Genomic DNA, 13,185 nt, shown 5'->3' with positions numbered 1-13,185 from the left:
CACACACACACACACACTCATCTACCTTAATAAGCCTATCAAAAGAGCCTAATTAATTGTGAAATGCAGAAGACGATGACTTATTCAATGTGATCATTTCAGGAAGAGAGACAAAAGGAACCAGTCACCCCTTCCAACTCCTGCTTTGGGATTCTAACAAGACATATGCATAGCTCTGCCATCCAGGAATGGCATGGGATCTTGCCTACCATTGCCTTATCTCTTAGTCTCCAGAAATGTCTCCCCTATCTTTAACTGGCCCTCCCAGACACAAATTCCTCTTCTGGGTGCACCTAGAGAGCAAACATTTCTTCTCCCAGCAAAAGGTCGCTGGGAAAATTATTTCAATAGTCTGACAGCCAAGGAGGGAAACACTATCTCCTTATCTCTTCACTCCTGCCAGGCTGACTGGTTACAGGAAGCAGATTCACATTAGGGAAGAGTTGTATCCAATGGAAAGGATAAAAGAATAGGGTTCCTATCTAGGATACAATCTGTTCCAACTATAATTGCAATGTGTGTAATTCTGAGATTATACTATTGACCACTGAGCCATTTACTTAAAATCATTAAATAGTATGGTAAATGATTGTTGTTGCTAATATTCATATTACAGAACAATGAACTAAAATCTTTAAAAAATGTAACTATACAGTTATGTCTTTATTTCAGGTTCTTTATCAAGAAACCTACATTAGGAGGAGACAGAGACTGAGAATCACAGAAAGAGGGGGGATCCTATTTTCTACTGTTATTAAGTACATGACACATCCAAGGTCACCGAGAACAATGGGTCATTGTCCACATTCACATCTGGTTTTGGTACTGGCCACCCAGGGGCTATGACTATTCCATGTCCATTTTTTGAAAGGTACAAGTTATACTTTAACTAATTGAATAATACTCTTTCTATTTCTTCAAGACCTGAGAGATCACCCTTTGAGAGGAAGCTCTGAAGTTAACCAAGATGCCTGTGAAAATGATAGCAGCCCTGCTCCTGATGCAGCTGAGCATCTTCTTTTGTCCTGGGACTGGTGAGAAGGTACTGGTTTGGCCAGTGGAGTTCAGCCATTGGCTCAACTTAAAGATAATTCTAAATGAGCTTGTGAAGAAGGGTCATGAAGTGGCTGTACTGAGACCTTCAGCTTCTGTATCTTATGAGATTGACAATGCATCTGCTATTGAGTTTGAGACATATCCTGCATCATATTCCAGGGCTGATGTAGAGAATCTTTTCATGAACTCCAACAGTAAGAGCATTTACAAGCTGCCAAAGCAGTCACTTTGGGGATATTTTTTAATGTTGCAAGAAATGGCTTGGATAGATTCAGATTTTTTTGAGAGTCTCTGTAAAGATGTAGTTTTTAACAAAGAACTCATGACAAAGCTACAAATTTCAAGGTTTGATGTGATCCTGGCAGATCCCTTCATACCCTGTGGTGATCTGTTGGCTGAGATCCTCAAGATCCCCCTTGTGTACAGTCTTCGCTTCTTTCCTGGCTCCATTTATGAGAAGTACAGTGAGGGACTCCCACTGCCTCCTTCCTATGTGCCTGCTGCCATGTCAGAACTGAGTGGCAGGATGACTTTCATGGAGAGGTTGAGAAATATCATCTATGTGCTGTGTTTTGACTTTTGGTTCCAAACGTTTAATGACAAGAAGTGGAATCAGCTTTACACTGAAGTATTAGGTAGGTACTCTGTTCTGTTGACATTGGTGCGTTCTCAATTTGCTGTCATTGAAGCTGACCTTGACAGAGCAGGATGACAGCAGAGGATTTGTCTTTCTTAAATAAAATGGTGGCAACCCTGTGAAATTACCTGCCAAATTCAAAGCATTGCAGCAAAGCTTATGTCACAATGTCAGTTGCAAAGCCTTATCTATGACTTGTACCAGACACTTCCTAAAGGCACAAGTGTTGCGTATAGCCCTGGGACTAATTATATTTGATGTTAATTCGGTTCTCCTCGAGTGGCCTGTGAAGAAGTCTCCTGTGAACAAGGAATGAGTCAGCACTCAGGTCCTTTCCTGTAAACCTGCTTCCCACCTTAATTTGTAAAATAAAGGAGAGCTGATGATGGGGCAGATAAAAAGGAAGGTGGAGCTGAAGATGGGGAGAGATTAGAAGGAGAAAATGGGAAAGAGATTGCAGAAGAGGAGGGAAAAGAAAAGTAGAGCAGAAGCACATGTCCTGAAGAAACTGCAAGTTCTAAGGGATCTCATGATGTGGAAGATGGTAATATAGAGGTAGATCTGCCTAATCTAGGCACACAGCATGGATTCATATCAACTGAGTTGTGTTTTCATTGCGAGGGCTTATCTGGGTTGGAGAGATTTACCACAACACACATGCCCACAAAACAAAGCTTTGAGAACTTACCTAAGAAATAATCTATGCACACAATATTTCCCCTCATGTTTTCCAACAGCAGTCTTACCTGGCTGGTGTCATCATCATCACCATCACCATCACCATTATTTTTACTGCTGTTGCTATCAATTGTCACAAGTATGCACATGAACACTAGAGTAATGTGTGGGAGGATGGTGCTCTGTGTTGCATATATGGAAGTAAGACTGAAGAGTTGTTACTTCCACCTCTTATGTGGATTCTCAGGATCAATTCAGGTGTTAAGCTTTGAGGATTGAACTCAATTCATTAAGCTTGCATGGTAAACACCTTTACCTTCTAATCCATTGCACAAGCCCTTAAAACAGTGGCTTTAAACAACCTCAGAGTGATCATGAGGTGTGTACAAAGCATTGAGGACTTTTTATGTAAATTTTCTCATTTATGATTTGAAAGATCTTCCACTTTAACATACTAAATTTCCACATATCTGTGAATATGCTATCTCTGCTCTATACATAGAAAATATGTGAACGCAAAACATGGAGAATCTAATTGATTTATTGGAGTCGGTTGAAATTGTGTTTCAAACACAGAATCTTGAAGTATAGACATATTGGATATTACTTAGTGTTTTAACATATGCTTATTGAACCTACATGTCTCTAGCCATATTTTAAGACATGTATCCTTATTATCAGTAAACACATTTATATATAACAATATTACACATTCAGTCATGAATCAAGAGCGATATCAAAGAACTCAGACACAATCCAAGTTTTCTTTGAGGTCAGTCAGAATTATATAATAAGACCCTGTCTCACTGAAATGCTAAAACACAATTCCCTTAAAGGTTTGCACTGGGCTGGGGTGCACACACCTTCCATCTCTGCAGTTGAAGTGAGGAGGAAGAGGATCTAGCATTCAGGTCTCCTGTGATGTGTTACACCACAAAACTCTCAGTTCATTTATAGGAGCACACATCAAGTTTCCAGCTGCTACATAGGACAAATTACATGTAGAGTTAAAGGCAAAGATGTTTCCCTGAGTTAGGATTCCTAGATAATGACATGTGATTGTATTTCAATGGCATATTTTGATATTTAGTGATCATGAATTACCAAGATGGTATCTTCTCACAGTAACTCCCACAATAACTTTTATGTATTACATATTACAAACTTTTCAACACACACACACATAAACACTCACACACATTTACCAAAGCCACACACTTGTAAATGTCTTGGCTACCTTATCAAATGTGCTTCCAGAAGGCTACCTGGAATAGTCATGTTCACCTGACATTTGTCACATCTGCTGATTTCTCTTCAGGAAGACCAACAACACTCTCAGAGACTATGGCAAAGGCAGACATGGCTCATTAGGACCTACTGGGATTTGGAATTTCCTCATCCTATCTTACCAAATTTTGATTTTGTTGGCGACCTCCACTGCCAAGCCCCTGCCTAAGGTAAATATATTCCCATTTTCTTCCTTCTGGTTCCTTGCATTTGCAACATGAATAATTATATTTTATTCCTTCAGAGTCTGTATGTCACACTCAGAACATCACAGGAATTTAGGTAAAGACGACAGCCAGCAGAAAGGCCTGACTCTGTTCCATCACAAGAGTCTGCATGTCTTTTATGGACCCTGTGGATATCTGAGGAAAGGGGCTGTTAGACTACTGGTCAACACAGAGGAAATATCCGTGATTCAAGCAGACCATACAGGAAGCGACAGGTCGACCCCAAGGGTAAGCACACAGAGAGTACACAGGGAAACACAGTGTGCACAGGCTCATCCAGGAGCACCAAGTGTTCTACCTTCAAGTGTCACTGTGAACAATAAACAAACTGTGTAAGATTAACAGTGAGGGAAGGTCAAATTTCCTGGCAGTAAAAGAGGAGTCAAGATATGGAGCAAGAGAGGGTACATAGTTTTGCTTATTTAAGAAAGCTCAATATCTCCATGGTCTCTAAAACCTGCTCTTAGGTAATATCTGAATTTTATATGCACCCTGACGGTATAGAGTAATGTGTTGCAATTTTAACTATCATAACACTTCATGATGCAAGGGAAGTGAAACTTTTTTCTACTCTAGTAAGAGAGGTCTCTGGAAACCCTCTTAGTTCGGCAATAACAGCAACATCAGATGATGTTGCGCAAAAGATGACAAGCCTGTTTTATATTCCAGTATATAGGGTTACTAAAACTTGAAAATCACGGGGATGATTCCTAAGTTCTGTGCAGGCCAGCAGTGTTTACAGGAGACTCCATCTTTACGGTAAGGGAATGGCAATGCCAACAGGAGGAGGAGGAGGGAGGTGCAGAGTGAGGGCATGAAGGGTGTGCTGAGGCTGAGGTCAGTAGGGAGAGCTGGACCAACATGCCCAGTGCTGTTGAAAGGAAACAGAAGGATGTGGGAGAGAAGCCAGGGGATATTTAGGATTAATGAAGAGTGGATTGAGATTACAGAAACAAGTTTTAGGCCCCAGTCAATAACTTGATTGTTTTTGTTCTTTGTAATGTGAATTGGTTTTCCTCTAAACCAACTGCTTCATATTATTAGATATTCAAATACTTCTGTGCAGTTCAAACAATATATATTTGACAAAGTATATCAACCATGCAAAAAATGCACACTTTAAAATTGACTGTGTATTTAAGAATAGCTAAAAGATAATCACGATGCAGTCCCAAAATAAAGAACTGGTGGTGGCACACGCCTTTAATCGGAGGCAGAGGCAGGCAGACTTCTGAGTTCAAGGCCAGCCTGGTCTACAAAGTGAGTTCCAGGACAGCCAGAGCTACACAGAGAAACCCTGTCTCAAAAAACAAACAAACAAACAAACAAACAAAAAAGCAAAAAAGCAAAAAAACAAAACAAAAAAAAAACTGAAAAATTTTAAGTGGGTGAATATACTATTTAACTTGATTTGATAATACTCCAAAAAAATGAAAACAAATTTTATGAGCTTATTACGTATGTGAGAAAATGACATTCTTAAGAAAATTAGATATCAATTTTCAGTCCATAAATTCCATTCCTGAGCACGCATGTACAGGAACTGAATAAAGGATCTCAATGAGACACTAATGCAAGAGTAATCAGAACATCACACTTCTTCAAGGGAGGGGGGCAGGTTTGCATGAGAAGGGCCCCCATAGGCTCAGATTTGAATGCTTGGGTGAACTACTTAAGAAGGATTAGGAGGTGTGGCTTTGTTGAAGAAAATGTGTCACTGGAGATGGACTTTGAGGTTTCAAAATCCTAAGCCATGCCTGGTCTCTTTTTCTCTATCTGCAACATATGAATTAGGTTGAGATCTGAGCTTTTATTACAGTGACATTGCCTGCCTTCCTGCCTGCCTGCCATGGTACTAACCAACAATAAAGTATTAGGTTAAACCCCTAAAACTGGAAGCAAGCCTCCAATTACAAACTTTCTTTCATAAGTTGCCTTAATTATGCTATTTCTACCCAACATTAGAACAGTAGCAATGGAAGAGGAAAGCAACCTAGGTATCACTAGAAATGTTAATAAATAATGTACATAACTGTATATGTGTGTATATGTGTGTATATATTTACATATTTGTGTCCATATACATATACTTACATATTGCTCAATTACATACATGTAAATATAAATACACATACATGTGTGTGTGTGTGTGTGTGTGTATACACGAATACAAAGAAATATCCAAACCTTTAAAACCTAGCATATAGAGTTACATGGCATGACCTTAATAGCAGGGCACTAAACAAACTGAGACGGCAAACAAGAAAGAAAGAAAATAAGAATTTTTATGTAAACTACATGTACTGGTTTAAATTATAGAAAGATAGTACATGTTTGGTAGCCAAAATAACAAGGAGGAAGAGAAACAACTTTGGATTTAATTTCTAAAACTCTTGCCTTTCAGGATGAAAATAACCCAAGGCAATCTTATGGCTATGAGAACTGTGACATGTGTACAATTGGTTACAAGTGTACATCTTATACATGGGTGTGACACTATTCTGAACATTTCTGAAAGCCTGTGGGATGTTTCTTTTGATGTAGGGGTTGTTTCTATGCAGGATGTTTGGTGCTGCTGCTCTTTGTGATGGTGTGATATTTCATTAACAGGACATAGAAGACTTTGTCCAGTCATCTGGAGAACATGGTGTTGTGGTGTTTTCCCTGGGGTCCATGGTGGGTAGCATAACAGAAAAAAGGGCCAATGTGATTGCAGCAGGCCTTGCCCAGATTCCACAGAAGGTGAGTTACAGTGATGCATCAGTGATACAGCCTCACTGAGATGGTCATATGCTCTTCTAGATCTTCATGCAGATGCCTGCTGTGTGAAATTGAACTTGACCTGCTGGCAGCACATTTCCCATACCTATGAACATATACATACATATACACACAAATTCCTAACTTCTACATTAATAAAAACAACTCCTTATATTAAAATGGGATTTGTGCTATTGTCATTTGCTTATTATTCTATTATTATTATTATTATTATTATAGATGACTGTTATTTTTCTAAGGAAAGCAGAGAGAGAAAGGATGTGGATTTGAATGGAACAGGAGGGGAGCAGGATCTAGAGAGGGATTTGGGAAAGGCAAACCATAATCAGAATATTGGACTAAAGTGTCTTTTCAAAAAGAGAAAAGAGAAAATATGTATATTTCAAAAATGGGGTTGAATCATGCAGAAGTGTAAATAGTATTTGCATCCTTGCTGTAGTAGTTCCTTATGGTTCCTATCAATCAATCTCAGTCCTGGCTCCTGCACAAGGGGCTTTTCTCTCCACTGTGTCTTGATTCATGTCTTATGAATTCTAGCATGAATAACTTGACATTTGCCCAAGGGAATAAGAGGCTAGCTTCTCCTTAACAGGTTCTGTGGAGATTTGAAGGCAAGAAGCCAGAAACCTTGGGCTCCAACACTCGTCTGTACAGATGGATCCCCCAGAATGACCTTCTAGGTAAGCATCAGGTCACAACTGCAATATGAGGAGTGGCCTGTCAGGAAGGTAAAAGGCAGCACTAAAGCATTTATGACAAATGTGATATAGTCCTGATAAAAATGAGTAAAGAATTGATATGACTCTTCTTATTTACATGACATTCAATATTCATATTAATATGACATTCAAGATGGAAAGAAAACATTTTGATTTCTGCTATAATTACTTTTCAGATATACTTGTCACTTCTTTATGTCTCTCTACTCCTATGTCTATAACATCTACCCTTTCTCCTACTGTACAGAAGTTTTGAATGCCAAGGAAAATGGCATTCTTCCATAATTGACTCTTCAGTTACTACATTTACGCCAAACCTCCACATAGAGAGACATTCTCTCATGTGACAAAATGTGCTCACTCTCATTGCTTTACTATGAGCACACAAACCCTACTGCTTGGTCAAAGCCATCTGGGACAGTGACTTCACTGTTTCTTTAGGAGAGCATAGTCTCCTGAACCACAGCCTGAGCTTGCACCCCATGTTTTCTCCACTTGGGGGAGCTCTGCCTATTTTGTCCATTGCAAAAAAAAAAAAAAAAAAAAAAAAAAAAAAAAGCCTTCGAGGGGCTGGAGAGATGGCTCAGTGGTTAAGAGCACTGACTGATCTTCCAAAAGTTCTGAATTCAATTCCCAACAACCAAATGGTAGCTCACAACCATCTGTAAAGGTATCTGAGGCCCTCTTCTGGTGTGTCTGGAAACAACTACAGTGTACTCGTATAAATAAAATAAATCTTTAGAAAAAAAATCTTTCTACTTTCACTTTCCTCCCCCACTATGTGGACTTCACTTGAAGCTCTGTGAACTTGCCTTATGTTCTCATAGGAACAGTAGTGTCACTTGGTTATCATAATGTTATCTGGGGCACATTTTACCAAGTCTTCCCTTTATCCTCTGCCACTCGTTTTATTTCTCAGACTTATGGTTAATACTACTTTAACTTCATTCCTGCTCCTCCTAGGTCATCCTAAAACCAGAGCTTTTATAACTCATGGTGGCACCAATGGCATCTATGAGGCGATCTACCATGGGATTCCTGTGGTTGGCATTCCTTTGTTTGGAGACCAATTTGATAACATTGTTCGATTGAGGACCAAAGGAGCAGCTGTGAGACTGGACTTTCTCACAATGTCCAGTACAGATTTGCACACTGCACTGAAGACAGTCACTAATGACTGAGTGAGTACTGTGCTTTAGTGAAATTACTACTAGTCAAGGAAGGTTCTCTCAAAGGTAATACTAGCTTTCCTCTGATCTTTAGTCTGATGGTGAAAACAACAACAGTAAACATAAATACACATTGTAAAAAAGCTTTAACTGTCAATTAAGACTGCAATCTACACCATGACTTATTGCATGAGAAGTTAGTTTAGTATAATTTGATGCTGGGAATTTTCTTCTCTTGCTAAACAAAAGGACATAGTAATTCCATTTCCATTCAACCCTTTATAAAGAACAATGATATTCCCTCCTTTTCATAATTAGCCTTTGGGAACAGATGTAAGGTTTCAATTTATGTTTTGATAACACAGAATAAAGACACAAAATAAGCTGTTCATGAACAATTGCAGGATGTGTATATATGTGTGGTATATGTGTCCCTTTTTACAAAACAAAATATGCTTTACCTAAGCTCTTTACATTTATGCTGTGACTTTAATAATTCATTAGAAGATAAAATTATAATTACGGTTGGCAAAATGCCTGAGTGATTAAGAGGGCTTGTCCAAACACACACACACACACACACACAAACTCACTCACACGCACACACATAAACATCATTTTTTTCAATGTTCAGTTTCCTTTAATGACCCCCATCTCCCTTGAAGAGTAGGTACAGGCAGCTAGGCAACTGGCAAGATGTGTTCGTTTGAAGACCTTGCCTTGATTGACAGCTTTGCCCACGTGCTGGAAGGCTCCCTCTCAGGAAAAGTACTCTCAAACCAGGGTCTGGGTCTCCTCACAACTAGATCCAGTTTCCGCCATGTACAAGACTCATCGTCCACCTGCCAATCTGGACTCAGCGGGAATGCATGTTCTTGGCTCAAAAGATCCAAGAAATGGAGCTGCTATTGTTGGTTCCAAAGAGGATAACACTAGCAAAGGCATCTTCCTCAGTTTGTCCAATCACTGGAACATTCCAGTGATGAGGTTGAAACTCATGAAGGTCTGGGAAGTGGTACTCAGTATATTACAGGCGCCAGCTATCCTTATCAAAGCTTCCCAAAATATGGCAGTGCCACAGAGAGGGCTATCTTCAATGGAGTACTTATGCTTAAACTGTCCAACACATAGGTACTCTTGGGTAGGTCCAAAAGTCCCTCTCTCTCTCCTGCTCCCTCTTTTCCTGAATCCAACCCAGAAGTCCCACTTACTCACCCAGTGATCGGTTCATTTATTCATTCGAAGGTTCACAAGAAGTCACCTGAGTTTGAAACTTATTCCTCCTTCCATTCCCCCCTGAGAAAGCAGAATATTGAAATACAAACAGACCTAACATCCAGTCCATCATCTTTGACAATTAAATAGGATACTCTGTTATCTACCCTAACTTTAAAAAGGCTTATAATTCCATATATGTTATGTCCTGGTTTAGCCTGTAAAGTATCTGAAAAAAATATCTTCTCAAATACGTTCTTTCAATGCTAAATAGCCTGGGTTGGCTATGAGACTATAATTAGTATTTCAACCCCATCAGAAATCTGAGAGTTATCAACATTATTTGAAAATATAGGAAACCTAGCACAGCTTCCAAAACTGAGACAAGTTGTAGAGAGAGCTGCCTACCTATACAGCCCCAGTAAGTCAGGAAGTTGGAGCATCAGTCTTCAGCCTTCTGGACCAGGACATTCTTTCTGACAGACCTTGAAAACAGGAGTTTTAAGGACTAGCCAATTCTGTCTTGGCAGAACTAAGCTGTCATAACCTGTAACTTGTGTCCTCTCGAGGACAGTATAGGTCTGCAGGAGATAGGCAATCTCTGCCCAGAGGCCACCTAGCCACAATGTACCAACTCCCCTGGAGGTATAGATGCTCAGCTGCTTCTTTGAATCCACGAATGGAGAGTTGTAGGAGTAGATATGTCTCAACAACAAGTGAATAAATAACATTAAATGTCACATTCTGTGCTTTTCTGATGTTTTTGAAAACCAACTATCTATGTAAAATAATCTGGACTGTTGTCTTATAACTACCCTAAGCTATTTCTTATTAAAATATCTGAAAACACCCTAACAAAATCTTAGAACCATGAATTTGCTATTTGGCACTTAACTCACAAGCTTTAAACATCTCAGATCAGTTTATAATAACAGCTATAGGGTGACTGGTTCCAAGCCTTGCAATTCTAAAATTTCTGTATCGATAGAAGAAATTTATGCCAATGAAACCTTGATTCTACATCAAAATAAATTCTGTACCAAAATAAGAAAATGTGACGTCAACTTAGTAACTATTGTAAAGATTTCTACCAAATGAGATTATGGCTACACAATCAATTCTAGCTATTTCCTCCCTATTCCAATTATGTCCATTTCTAAATTCCCCATAAAGACAACCTTAGAATAATCACCTCCAGTCCCAAAGCCCAGGGAACTGGGACAACTATTCTTCATTACTTCTTCAAGCTAAATATGGGCGTTGAGATATTTTTGAAAGGGATGAGGGGGAAAGGGTAGGGAAAATGGTTGAGTTGGTTGGCCTTAAGAAGGCCACACTGATTGTTTTAGTCTCTGATGTCTCTGTCCTGACTGGATCCAGCTGAAAATCCAAGACATCAGGAGTTCAAGCAGGTCAGTTCAGCATGTCTGAAAATGAGACTCACCAAGGCTGTATATTCTGTAATATATAAATCTCAAAACAAAATTTTAGTATCATCAAGATAATTTTTTTTGTTTGATTCTCTGGAATCTAGTCCTTCGGGGGTCTCCCGTCATCAAATCTGTTCCATGTTACCCTGGAAGTTGTATAGACACTAATCACCATTTCTAAAAACACAAGACAAAACTTTTCTCTCAAATCAGCATATCCTTGAGCCAGTAACCAGAAAAACCTTTATATTGACCTCTCTCTCAGAGGAGTTATACAACCACAAAACTCAAAATCAAACCTATATTGAAAATTAAAACAATCCAAAACAAATGAAGTAAACTAAAATACTATATGTGCCTATTCTTAGGCTTTTTCTATTTTGTCATGCAGGATAATAACCCAAAATTCCTGTGTAGCTCATGTTAGAGAATATGAGTTAGTTATCTTGCAGACATTATTATACCATCTTTAAAACAATTGAGTCACACTTCTATCTATACCTGCTTATAAGCAGGCAGCTAGTCAAACCAGGATTTAAACCCAAAATTCCTGTGGAGCCCATGTTACACAGAATTTGAGTGTCTTCTAAGGCTTACTAGAGCAATATATCTTTATACCATCTTTAAAGCAATTAATTCAAACCTTCACTAATATCTGCCTATAGGAAGCAGGTATTTTTTACTTGTTAAGCTCTCTGCCTAGAGCAGCCATCCTGTTATACTATCTATCTGTTGAGCTCTCTACCTGGAGCCACACACATTAATTAATTTATACCTGTTCATAGCTGGTAACTGTCATTCCAGTGAGAATTGGACATATCCTATATCTTACTCATTCTGTCAGATCTTTCTGATTCATCATGTTTTCTTCCCCTCAAACAAACACTTTGCTATATTAAGCAAAAGGAAAAGGATCCAAATTTATAAATTTTAGCTCTGGAATAGATAGAACAGTCACCAAGAAAATTCTCAAAATTTGAAGGATATACTTTAAAAATGTATTGCAACAAACTGAAAGTCCTCAAAGAAATGAATGAATATCATAATATATATGACATATGAAAGTTCAATCAAGAGAAAATAAGCAATTTAAATAGACTTAGGGCATGTAAGGAGATAGGAGCAGTAACGAAACCTCTCCCAAACAGAGAGATCTAAGGTTAGATAGGTTAGGAGCTGAATTCTTCCTGGCTTTCAATAGAAAACTAATACTATTATGTCCTAAACTAGTCCACAAAATAGAAGCTGAAGAAATAATATTTATTACAGAAGTTTCATCTTTCAGAAGATGATAATTAACATAAAGCCCAACACCTGGGCAAAATGCAGAGAGAGAGAGACATCAGAGCATTTAGCCCTAAACAGAATGTCTTTCTCAAATCCTTCCTCGATGCTCAAGGATATATGTGTGAGAAGAAGCAGTAGATTGTAAAAATGAGAAGTGGATGGCTATTAAATCAAGAATACATGTAAATAGGACAAATGCCTGTATCTACTTGGACTGATATGAAAACTGTGCTGCTCACAAATTGCCTAGGAGTATGGCAGGGACAGAGATGAGTCAGCCCTGAGGGTGAGCGGGCAGGAGAGCTGGCTCTGCCATTCATCTCCTGGGAGGTGGTGTGGGTATGGGAATAATGCCTTTCTCACTCCTCATTACCTATATTAGTTGGGAGAGCTGGCCCTGGGTTCATGAGAGTGGAAGAGCTGGCCCTGCCCCTTGTCTGGGTAACACAGTAGAGCTGGCCTTGGTGAAGGGGGTAGCAGATAAGCCAGCATGGAGGGCTTGAGCATGAGAGAGCTGGCCCCACCACCTAAAAGCAAACTCAAAGACTTTATATCATATAATATATTGTAGTCCCATTTGCAATGCTTATGTGGACCAGGAATCTGATATATTCATTTTAAGCCTGTTTAGAACATCCATTCCATATTTAATATAAATAAATGTATCCAATGTATTATTAATTTCAATAAATATAACAT

The 13,185-nt window shown here is 38.9% G+C and overlaps 1 pseudogene; it reads left to right on the top strand.

Annotated features, from left to right (window-relative positions):
* The first annotated feature begins 967 nt into the window (after positions 1-967).
* LOC110288412 (UDP-glucuronosyltransferase 2B31-like) lies at positions 968-8,566 on the top strand (annotated as a pseudogene).
* Positions 8,567-13,185: the final 4,619 nt, after the last annotated feature.

The sequence above is a fragment of the Mus caroli genome, unplaced genomic scaffold (assembly GCF_978045245.1).
Source record: "Mus caroli unplaced genomic scaffold, Mus_caroli_1 scaffold_4, whole genome shotgun sequence".
Classification (NCBI taxonomy): domain Eukaryota; kingdom Metazoa; phylum Chordata; class Mammalia; order Rodentia; family Muridae; genus Mus; species Mus caroli.
The sequence above is the reverse complement of the archived record's forward strand: the minus strand, read 5'-3'. Positions and strand labels throughout refer to the sequence as shown.